This window comes from Phoca vitulina, unplaced genomic scaffold, assembly GCF_004348235.1.
Source record: "Phoca vitulina isolate PV1807 unplaced genomic scaffold, GSC_HSeal_1.0 scaffold1, whole genome shotgun sequence".
Classification (NCBI taxonomy): Eukaryota; Metazoa; Chordata; class Mammalia; order Carnivora; family Phocidae; genus Phoca; species Phoca vitulina.
Genome location: NW_022589704.1, coordinates 15053691 through 15064732, shown reverse-complemented (window position 1 = coordinate 15064732; position 11042 = coordinate 15053691).

Here is an 11042-nt window from a genome sequence, read left to right as displayed (position 1 = left end):
ATAATGCACTGTGATACTTGCATGTGAAGGACAAGTGGAACCAGGGCTTTATGTCCCCCTAAAAGTGAGGTTGCTTTTGCTTTGCTTTTGTTACCATCCCACGTTTGTGCACTTGGGTTTCTTGGGATCTTGCATATTTAGGGCCTTTAAGTTTCACCAGTGATCCTCTTTGGGTTGGGTTGGGACTTCTCTTTTAGTTTAGCTGCCTTAGTTACACATGTCCAGTGTGCCGGAGATGACACCTTCACTTGGATCCGACGTTCCATGTCAGCCCAGGGCTCATGAACCAAGCATAACAGACAATGAATACAAATCTCCACATTTCCCTTTTGCTTTGGACATATTCTTTCTTGATTTTGTACAAACCTTTTTTTTTTTTAGAGTTTTTATTTAAATTCCAGTTAGTTAACATACAGTGTAATATTAGTTTCAGGTGTACAATTTAGTGATTCAACACTTACATATAATACTCGGTGCTCATCACAACAAGTGCGCTCCTAATACCCATCACCTATTCAACCCACCCCCCTGCATATTCCCTATGCTGTACATTACAATCCCCTGACTGATTTATTTTATAACTGGAATTTTTACCTCTTAATCCACTTCCCCTATTTCACCTGCCCCTCAACACTCCCTGCTCTGGTAACCAACAGTTTGTTTCCTGTATCTTTGAATCTGTTTCTCTTTTGTTTCGTTTGTTTGTTTTGTTTTTTTGATTCCATATATAAGTGAAATCATACAATATTTGTCCTTCTGCGTCTGACTTATTTTAATCAGCATAATACCTTCTAGGTCTATTCATGTTATCATCAATGGCAAGAGTTCATTCTTTTTTATGGCTAAGTAATATTCCATACATATATCTGTCTCACATCTTCTTTATCCATTCATTTATTGATGGACATTTGGGTTGCTTCCATATCTTGGCTATTGTAAATTATGTCGCAATGAATATAAGGGTGTACCTATCTCTTCCGATTGGTGATTTTATTTTCTTTGGATACATAATCAGAAATGGAATTGTTGGATCATAGGGTAGTTCTACTTTTGATTTTTTGAGGAGCCTCCATTCTGTTTTCCATAGTGGCTGCACCAAGTAACATTCCCATCAACAATGTACAAAGGTTCTCTTTTCTCCATATCCTCAATATTTTTTTTTTTGATAACAGCCAATCTAACAGCTGTAAGGTGATAGCTTATTGTGGCTTTGATTTGCATTTCCCTGATTAATGATTTTGAACATTTTTTCATGTTTGTTGGCTAGCTGCATGTCTCTTTGGAGAAATGTCTATTCAAGTTCTCTGCCTATTTTTTAATCATGTTGCTTTCTTTATATTAAGTTGTATAAGTCCTTTATGTATTTTAAATATTAACACATTGTTGGATGTCTCATTTGCTAATATCTTCTCCCATTCAGTAGGTTGTATTTTTGTTTTGTTTATGGTTTCCTTCACTGTGCAAAAGCTTTTTAGTTTGATGTAGTCCCATTTGTTTATTTTAGCTTTGTTGCCCTTGCTTGAGGACACTAGTCCAAGAAAAATATTTTTAAGACTGATGTCAAAGAACCTACTGCCTGTTTTCTTCTAGGAGTTTCATGGTTTCAGGTCTTACATTCAAGTCTTTTACCCATTTTGAACTTATTTTTTGGTATGTTGTAAAATAATAGTCCAGTTCCATTCTTTTGCATGTAGCTGTCCAGTTTTTTCAAAATCTGTCTTTTCCCCATTGTATAATTGCCTCCTTTGGCATAGATTAATATACCACATATGTATGGGATTATTTCTGGGCTCTCCATTCTACTCCATTGATCTATGTTTCTGTTTTGCACCAGTGCCATACTGTTTTGATTATTATAGCTTTGTGGTATAGTTCGAAACCAGGGAGCATAATACCTCCAACCTGCTTACTTTGTATGACTAGGGTTTATACAGCAAGTGCAAAGAAATACATGGCAGAAATACAAATATTTGTTAATTTTTTCCACTATAGGTCTTTCAGCTTGTTTTCTGGTATAGATCCAGTGTTTATCTTATTGTCAAGAAACTAACATAATGCCTGATGCTTAATACAGTGACTGGAACTTGGTAAGAGCTTAACAAACATTTACAGGTTAAATGCATTGGGGAAAAAAATTATATTCACCTGTTCTTATATTCTTTCTCTCACTGTCTTTGGAAATCCATTTAGCCTTTTAATGTTCTAAATGATTTTGTAAGACCTTGAATTAAAATCATTCAGCTTTTATTTTGTTGATTAAAATTCATTATTTCTTTAAAAAGTCCCAACAACAAGAACAAAAAGATGAAGAGTTGTGAAATAAGAGTACACAAACTGTAATTGGATGGTTGCCTTTGGAAACTGAAGTCAGTAGGCAGATTGTTGTAGCTTCCCAGAGTTCAACTGTTTTTCAGGGCTGTTTTTGTTATGGTTAAGCATTTCCATCAGCCATGGCAGTGATTTTCAAAAAGTACATCTCCTCCAACACTTGTTAGCAGTCAGTTCTGCCAGAAAATCCAACTTGCAGAGCCTTTTTGGCATTTCAGCCATCAGGAGGGAAAGATGCCTACCCCGTGGTTATCATTAATTAGGTAGCTCTTCCCGGGTACTCCTCCTCCATATTGGGCAGTATGCAAGGCATGGAGGGGAACAAAGATTTTGAAAAGGGTAGTTTCTATTCTTAGTATGTCATGACCTAGAATAAAGTCTTTCATTTTCATTTATTTTCTAATCCATTCAGTTGACTTTATATTCATCTAACATTTCAACTGAGAGTCACAATAAAGGTCAGTGACGAAGCTATTTTCCTATCTAATTCAATCAGTGTCAAGAAGATTTGTAACACATTGAACTCTACTTCCTCTCTTCGGGGATGGTGAAGAGTCTTCAATTAAAGGAGGGGCCGAGGGTTTTTCCTAAGTGGACAGAGTGTCTCTGGAGAGATCCCTCAGATGGACTGATCTACTCAGGGGCTGATTGTAACCAGTCCTTCTCAGAAGGAGATTTGTCAGTACATACTGGGACATGCTCTGGGACCTTTTCTGCTGCCTGGTAGCCAAGTAACAAAGCTCTGGTTAGCCCCCTTCTCACAGCTGAAATATTTATTCTTTTGGCAGCAGGGTGTGGATTGATTGTACTGGATAATCTGGGAGAGAGTGGCTCTGTGTGAGCTAAAACTCGTAGCGTTGCCAGTGTTCAAAAAGATCAGAGTCCTCTCTTGATCATATGTATTCAATTTCTTATTGTATTAATCATTGGAACTCAAATTTCTGAACAGGAGGATGGCTTAGGGGTAACAGTCTTTTTGAAAGGGTGGCCTAGAAATCTTGTCTTGAAGGTGTAGACGGTGTAATTTTTTAAGGTGCAGGTGATTCTTTGAATGTTTGTTTAGGGATGCTTCGGAGAGAGATTTTGTTGAAGGGGGCATGAGCCTCACTTCCCACCACCCTGCTCTGTCTTGCTACCATAGTTATCACAGCACAAATGACAGTCAGTACAAAACTCTGACAGAGGACGATTCTAAGGTCAAGGTTTCCTTTATACTCTCAAGACCTCCATTCCCTCCCTCCTTCTTCACTCTCATTCTCTGACATTATCTTTAGATGGGGATTTCCTCAACTTCTGTCATCAAAGCCGTATCCATATCCAGCCTTTTCCCTTTTCATTTGTTACCATGAAAGTTGTGCTCATTTTCTGTCAAAAACAACCCTTCCGGGGGGGCGCCTGGGTGCCTCAGTCAGTTAAGTGTCTGCCTTTGGCTTGGGTCATGATCCCAGAGTCCCGGGATCGAACCCAGCATTGGGCTCCCTGCTCAGCAGGGAGTTTGCTTCTCCCTCTGCCCCTCACCCTGCTCCTGCTCTCTTTCTCTCTCAAAAGAATAAATAAAATCTTAAAAAAAAAAAACCCTTCCACCTGTGTCCTGGATTCCATCTCCTTCAGTCTCCTCTGATACTCCTTTAACTTTCTCCTTGAACTGGACTGTATGGTCCATGAATGTGTTTTAAGTTATTTGTAAATCCCTTAAAATTACTTGCAAAAAATTCTTTATGGGTATTTTTGTTTAATTAATTTTAATTGAATTAAATTTAACTTAATTTGAATACAAGTGATATCTGCATATAGTCAAATAGTCAAGTAATGTTTATAAACTTACAATGAAAAAATTTGCAGTCTTTTTCTTTACTTTTCCCCAATTCATCAGCTCTACTCCGAGGGGTAACTGTTATCAACTCTTTTAGCTAATTATTTTTTATATTCCTTCAAATTTATAAATAAAGTGCTCAAATTTTCCATTTGATAAATTTTCAACAAGAGACATTATCTTTTAAGATTTCTGTTATGTTGGCTAAGGATTTAGCTCCACTAAGCCACCCATATGCCCAGTTCATCTTCCTATAGTTTGTCAATACAGTTGTATTACGATTTTTGTTTACATTATTTTGCCTTTTTAATATGATTGCTGCTTCATTAAGATTTTTTTTTTCTCATGTGAGTTAATTTTTTGAGTTCTTGAAGTTCCACTCTGACATTTGGTTAGCAGTTGTGGCATAGAATTTTCATTGAAAATCATTTGAAGGTTTAGTGCTATTTTTTTTTAATCTTTAGTGTACTTAAATTTCACAGTAATATGTTTGGTGTGAATCTTTTTCATGAACTTTGCCACACTCTCACTTAACTTGTTTATGCTGAAGATCCATGTTCTTCAGTTCTGAGATTTTTTAGTTTGTTTTTTTGTATTATCTCTTTGATAACTTCTTCCTCTTGGTTTCTGTTTCTTTTCTGGAATTCCTGTTAGATAGATGTTGGACTTTGTAATTTTAGTTTTCTAAACTTAAAAATTTTCATTATTTTTATTTTTTATCACTATTATGGGAAGTGATCTTTACCTTATTTTTAAATCCTTATATTTAATTTAACTGTATTTTTTTCATTTTTAAGAGATTTTCTAATTTTGTAATTACTTATTTAAAAAAACTTATAGATACACAAAGAGGTATAGAGAAAAATGAATAATACACACTGCTAATTAAAAAAAATCACTACAAATAGAGTTGAAATCCTTCTAAATAATTTCCTAATTATAGCACCTTCTTTTTCTTTCCAGTGGTAACTGTATTGGTCTTTATGACTGCCATGGATATTTTTTTATGGCTTTACTACATTTTTCCCTATGTATTTTATATTCTTAAATATTTTATGTAAATGGCATCATATTATAACAACTGTAATGTAACTTGCTTTTTTGCTCAAAATTGTGTCTGTGAGGCTTACTCATGGTGATATATGATACATTTGACTGATCCGTATTCCTCTTGATGGACATTTTGGTTATTTCTCCTTTTCTTTTTCTTTTTTTTTTTTTTTGCTATTTCAAATAATGTCACCATGAACATTTTGTTCAAGATTCCTTGTGTACATCTTTAAGAGATTTTCCAGGGTTCATACCTGAAAGTGGAATTGCTAGGCATAGGATAAGCTTACCTCCAAGTTGGCAAGGTACTGCTTTAAAGATTTACTTTCCTACTGTGAAACTTTTGTCATCCCATGTCCTTGCTAACACTTAATATTGTCAGACTTTTGAATTTTCTCCAATTTAATGATTGTGAAGTTGTACAGTGTCCAATAAGTATAGGTTTTAATTCTCATTTTTCTCATCACTAGTGACCTTAGCCATTTATATTTTCTTTTTTAAAAAAATATTTATTGGTTCATAGTCTTTGCTTTCTCTTACACTGGATTATATATATTTTTCATGTTGTTTGGTATGATCATTCCTTTTGCATAGCACTGTTTTTTTCTTTATAGATGCAATATCTTCTATTATCACTCAGAGAATATTAATTATACTTTTGAAGTTTTCTTCTAGTTAAAATATTGATTTTACTTTTTCTGGATCTTATATTTTTCTTTCAAATTTGTGTGTTTCCTCAAATATCTGGTGATCTTTGGTTATCTGTTCATATTTAAGGGTGAAGCCTACAAAACTAACGTGCAGCTCTCTGAGCTTGGGCAGAGCCCCCAAATGCAAGGTTACTTATTGGCCAATTTGTCCTATTATAAGGGACTTTTATTTAGGGCCATTTAGGTTTTCCAGGGAAGGGTCCACCATTATTTGTCTTGGACTCCTGGGATATGCTGTGAACAGGTTAGATATCTTAGTATATACTGGGAACAGGGTGGACATCTTGAGATGTACTAGGAGCAGAGTGGAGAGAATGGTCCCTCTAATCAGAGTTATTCTTAGTTCTTAAGGTGACAGGCTCTGGAATTTCTTGGATTTTCAAACCTATCACTATCATTTGTGGGGCCATGGGAAAGTTAATTGGCAATATATGCATCAGTCTCTTCATTTGTAAAGTGGGAATAAAGTCAGTACTACCTTGAGGGTTGTTATGAGAACTAATAGATATTTAGGAGAAGTTGTAAAAGCATACTCATTAAAGACCATAATCAGAAAAAGAAACACAGGGACATTCAGAAAAATAGCTCAAAGGCTAATGACCAAATCCTTACACTTTAGAGAAGGTACATGTCCCAGAGCCTCCCTACAACCACAATCATGAAAATATAACTATAGTAAGAACAAATAAACACACACACTTAACCCTGGCAACTAAGAAGGTGAATGCTCATACAAACCTCAAAAAAGTCCAGTTTGCTCCTCTACTTTCAGTCACCCCTATAACAAGCTCTCATAAGCTCCAGATTTCTCTTTTCTGGGGTGGCAGGGAATCATTGATCAGACTGCCTCAGTATCAGATTAGGCACCCAGAGCATTATCACTGAAGTCTGAGCCCTGAGCAGGGCTCTCCTAGAAATAACCAGCGGTGGCTGCCCCCCTACAGTAACTGGACCAAAGATTTCTTCCCAGAAAAAGTCTATTTACTGAAATTAACTCCTCCACTTTCCAATTCTTAACCTTTGAGCAGTTGGAAATAGATCAAAATGGAATAACTCTCTGTCTTCATAGTAAGCTGAGATCATCAAGAAGCCAGAGGTAGAAGAATTATTGCTGTTTCAGGCAAAGAATCTTAATTTAACAGGAGACATTAAGTAGATGTTGGAATTTAAGCAACTCTGTCTTAACTTGTTCTGGTTTTCAGGTGAAAGATTTTATTATCTGAAAAAAAAAAAAAGCTAGCTTGGAGTATCCCAAATGTATAATCTTAAAACCCACTTATTTGGAAATGTGCCTTCCAAACAAACAAGATATATATGGGAAAAATATGAAGTATTGCTAATTTATATTTGAAGATTTTGATAGAATATGGTTTGTTTAATTTTTTAGCTACAGTTCAGGGTAATACCAAATGTCTAAACTGAATAACTAAAAATGCATCTAACTGTTTAAAGCAATTCCTGTTTTTCCTATTTCTCCACCTATAGAACAGTAAACTCAAAAAGAGAAGTTTAACTTGTGGTAAGAAACCACACCCAAAGTAATTGGTAAGAGGATTGTGCCAGAGATTGGACTATTTAAAAAAAATGTTTAAAACACTACAAAATAGCAAGAGCCCAAGTTTTAGAAAGATGGGAGATTGAGTTTTCTTTTTTTTTTTTCTCCTGCCATAACATTTATCTTAGATTTGTGGAATTTTTTGGATGGAGGTGGAGACATGCATTTAAATTGAAAAAGCTAATCCTAACAAAAAATACAGCAAAATAAAACTGGAAAAATTACTGTGTACCTAACATCTAAAGAATGTATTTGCGTGTGTGTGTGTGCGCACGCGCACACATGTGAGTGTGTTACCCTGTGATAAATAGTTACTAAAGAATGAAAAATTGGGAACTAGGGGCATGGAATATTTAATTCCATGTTGGAATTCGGATTTCTACGGTAAAAGTAAATAGCTAAGGCTTTAAGTAAATGTTTTGCAGGATAGAATTTTAATAAAAATGTATTACAATTAAAGTGTTTTAGTTGAAAAACCGGTGTCTTTTATGATATGGTTCTAGAAGCACTCAATCTGGAAATGGCATGAATCTATAAAAAAGTTTCTACTTATACTTTCTGGGTATGGTTTAAAAGTATAACATATACATTTTCAAGTTTTAAAAGATTTAATTATTATCATATTTTGATATATTGAATTTTATTTGATAAGCGTTTTATTTTGAAAAATTCTGATTAGTTTTTAATGTTATTTGTCTTTAGAAAGTTCTACCTTGTACAGCACTGAAGTACTGGATAGTACTTTGGATAGTACCTAACCAAAGGTCTCTACAAACTTGGGATTCTATACTTGGATTATCCATAATTAAAATAGAGATATTAATAAACTATATAAAGTTTTATTTATATGTTAATAAGATTTTTAATAATATGTGATGTTTCTCATCTGGGGCTCTATGGTAAATGCTATCAGCTCTTAGCCCTTCATGCCACAGGTGTCTGCTCACTTACCTGTTCCTATAAGATTGTGAGCTCCTTGAGATCAGTGGTGCATGTGTTTTCTCAGTTAGGACACCTTGCATGGTGCCTGGCATGAAACAGAGACTCAATAAACATTTATCTGATAGACTGAAAGCCAGAATGGACTCCCTCATTTTACAAAAAAGAACCTGAGGACGGGGTGCCTGGGTGGTTCAGTAAGTTAAGCATCTGACTTCAGCTCAGGTCATGATCTTAGGGTCCAGGAACCGAGCCCTGGGTCAGGCGCCCTGCTCAGTGGGGGAGCCTGCTTGTCCCTCTCCCTCTGCCCCTCCCCCTCCCTCTGCCCCTGCCCACTGCTCATACTCACACTCTCTCTTCTCTCTCAAATAAATAAATAAAATCTTAAAAAAAAAAGAACCTGAGGCCAGCTGATTAGAAGAGAGCCATGTTAGAATCACACTTCTAGATTTCTATTCTAGATCTCTTGCCACTGTTTCATGCAGTTTTATATTTCAACTGTGCTATGATGTAAGGACAAAAACCTATCTTGGATAACAATAAAATCTCCCCACCGCACACTGCCTAAATGCCACTCGATGTTCAACAGAGAAAGCAAAGGACCTTGGTAGAGCCTTTGCTGTCATATAGACTGGGTGTTTCCAACGTTACTCTTCATATTTCCTCAGTGACTGCTCCCCCCACACCTCCCCCCCCCACCCATAGCAGTAGGATTTCTAGCTTGTCTCATAAAGAATCTGTAGGTAGGTTAGAGTTTGCAGAGAGACTGAGAAAAATGCTCATTACTGAGACCTGCTTGGTGGATAGTTAATGACTGTTCAAAGAAGAATGGGTGTTACTGAAAATAGAAGGGAACAAATCAAAGCTTTGTGATCAGTGGTGAGAAAACTGATTTGTCAGACATGAAGAGATTGAATTATATACACCTTGAAATCTAAAAGCAGCTGTGGCACAATGGGACTCACACAGTGTCTGGGGGTTAATATCACTTCCCACAAAAGCACAACAACATGTTCACCCTCCTTGGGATGGCGCCAAGGCTCAATGCCCAGTACGAATTTCATTTGGGGAACCATCCAGGGGAAACCATGTTATAGCATGGTTTGGGTGATATTGACTTTACCCCTGCTCTAGAGGTGAGCCTTGATTAGCCAAAGCAAATGGATCAATTCCATCCTTTGCTAATTAATCAGAACCAATGTCATTTGATGGAGATATTTGCTGTCCTCGAGATATTTCCTCCCTTCTGCAGCAGCTTCCAGAAGAGTGTCTCTCTTCCCTTGTGCATGAGTCTGCTAGGGCTGCTGCAACATAGTACCACTGATGGGGTGGCTTACACACAGACATCTTATTTTCTCACAGCTCTGGAGTCCAGAAGTCCAAGCTCGAGGTTTCGGCAAGTTTGGTTTCTCTTAAAGCCTCTCTTCTTGGGTTGCAGGGAGCAACCTTCTTATTGTGTCTTCACCAGGTATTTCCTCTGTGTGCACACCTGCCAGTTGTCTCTTCACGTATCCAAATTCCCTTCTTTTAAGGACTGCAGTCAGATTGGATGAGGGCCCATCATCTAGGTTTCATTTTAGCCTAATTAATTCTTTATAAGGGCCTGGTCACCAAATATGGTCATATTCTGAAGTACTGGGGGTTAGGGCTTCAATATATGGATTTTGGAGGGACGTGATTCAGCCCATCCCACTTGACTGGTATGTGTGAAAATATAAAGTCTAGAATTACTGCATTCATCTCACTATTTTGAGGAAAGTCAACCTGAAGATGAGGCTCATCCACAGCTGATTCAGCAGAATGATGAGAAGAAACCAGACCTTTGATTTGTGTTATTTTAACTGCTGGATTAAACCTTGGCAGAAGCCCTGGATGCTTTCTGGACTTTGGAGTTACATGAAATTTTATGTTTCTTTTATTGTTGAAACCAGTATTGAGTTGGAGTTCTGCTATGCATTCAGGACTAATAGTTTGGTCTTATAACCAGAGGATTCCTAATTCACTGTTACTTTATGCAGCTTTGAATTGTTTCAAGAATGGATTCACATGGGTGGTGCAGTTGGTTAAGCATCTGACTCTTGGTTTCGGCTCAGATCACGATCTCAGGGTGGTGAGATCAAGCCCCACCTGGAGCTCTGTGCTCAGTGGGAAGCCTGCTTAAGTTTCTCTCTCCCTCTGCCTACTCCCCTACCCAATTTCTCTCTCTCTCAAATAAATAAATACATCTTAAGAAATATTTTAAAAAACGAAATCACATGAGATAATTTATTTAAAATGTCCAGTACAGGATTTCACTAAATCTAAAATGCCATTGATTGTAAGGCACCCTTAAAAAAGGATTGTGTACCCTTAAAAAAGGAAAGAGTACTGCCAACTAAACTGTGATACGATGATTTGTTATCACTTTGACTTTTGCATTTATACATATTAAAAGGTGCTTTCACTGTTATTAAACATAAATTTTCATTATATAAAGTATTTTTTCCATACACAAAAAAGGAAAATAGAAGCAAAATAAATTGGCCAAGGCCCACTTAAACCTGCTCTATACCCACACTCATACTATTTGGAATCATCTTTTCTTCTTTCTTTCTTTTCTTTCTTCTTTCTTTCTTTCTTTCTTTCTTTCTTTCTTTCTTTCTTTCTT